The following is a 1,224-nucleotide window of genomic DNA, read 5'->3' on the forward strand; positions in this document are numbered from 1 at the left end:
GCAAGAAGCCAGGTATATCGTACAGCAGGATATTTCTGTGCTCGAGCTGCTGAAATTTCACAATCTGGTCCTTCAGCAAACCTCCCCCCCCCCACGCTCCCTTTTTCCAATCGCCTTTGAGTTCTGGGCTTTACTTTTGGCATAGTCTCCTGGATGCGTTTTGCTGGGGATGGAAAAAAGCGGTAAATGGAACCTCTGAAAACTAATTGTTTTGCTTCGGTGTGACTCGAGAAAGAGGAAAAAGGGGAAAGAATCACAATCCAGCTGGCGGAATTTAAATTTCTTGCTGAGAAGTTTACAGAGGGACCACACAAAAGGTAAGTCCAGGGGTTCATCTACCCCTTCTGTTTCCTCCTCTGGCTCCTGCTTGCTTTTTTGAGCTGGGGAAAAAACGTAAACCATGAGTACTGGGTGCATAAGGACTGTGCTGTTTGTAAAGTCTGTGCTTGTAATTTATATCCCCTTTTTACTTCCTTCTCTTTTTTTTTTTCTCTCTTTTTTTTTTTTTTTTTTTTTTTTTCTTCTCCCCCTGCCATTTGCACACTAAAAATGCTTGCAAAATAATGATGTATAGTGCTGGAAAATAACACTAGAAAGCTCCTTTCATTGCAAAGCTACTAGAATTTCTGGAGAGAGATTTATTTATTTATTTTTAAAATCAAACCAGCTGAAAATATTTGGAAAGTATCTAAATGGGCAAAAAAAAAAATAGCTCATACAGTATCTTCACTAGAAGTCTCCATATTTTCATAAATCTTGCCTAGTTTTTTTTTTTTTTCCCTCTGCGTTTCAGTCAGCTCTGGAACGATGAATATGTAAGTAAAAAGCTGCTTCTGCCGCTGTTAGCGGAAGTAGAAGGTAGCAGAATGGAAATTGAGGATTTGTGCATCACTTAGGTGAAGTTTATCTGTTTGCTTCTCATTAACCTTTTGAATGCTGCTGCTTACTTTTTTTTACTTATTTATTTATTTTGCCCGGAGAATTTATGAAATCTGTGGGGCTGAAGAGTGATAACCCCTATGGAACAGAATGCCAATCACAAATGAGTTCTTGTGGGATGAACAAAAATGAGTTAATTTTTTTGGAATGCAGGTGTGCTACCAAGTACTCGGGTGACTGAAGTAAATATTTAAATATTTCATGGTTCTCTAGTTATTTCTGGAGATGTAGCAATCCTACAGCTCTGGTGTTATTTGGTGTTTAAACCTAAATACTCCCCCCCCA

At 38.6% G+C, this 1,224-nt stretch overlaps 1 long non-coding RNA gene across 1 annotated transcript in view; it reads left to right on the forward strand.

Annotated features, from left to right (window-relative positions):
- Positions 1-120: 120 nt before the first annotated feature.
- Positions 121-1,224, forward strand: part of LOC106885182 — a 393,401-nt gene continuing 392,297 nt past the window's right edge. The window contains exon 1 of the long non-coding RNA XR_001411397.1: positions 121-317. This is a non-coding gene — a long non-coding RNA (uncharacterized LOC106885182). The remainder of the gene's footprint in view (positions 318-1,224) is intronic.

This window comes from Calidris pugnax, unplaced genomic scaffold (genome assembly GCF_001431845.1).
Source record: "Calidris pugnax isolate Ruff unplaced genomic scaffold, ASM143184v1 scaffold3, whole genome shotgun sequence".
NCBI lineage: Eukaryota > Metazoa > Chordata > Aves > Charadriiformes > Scolopacidae > Calidris > Calidris pugnax.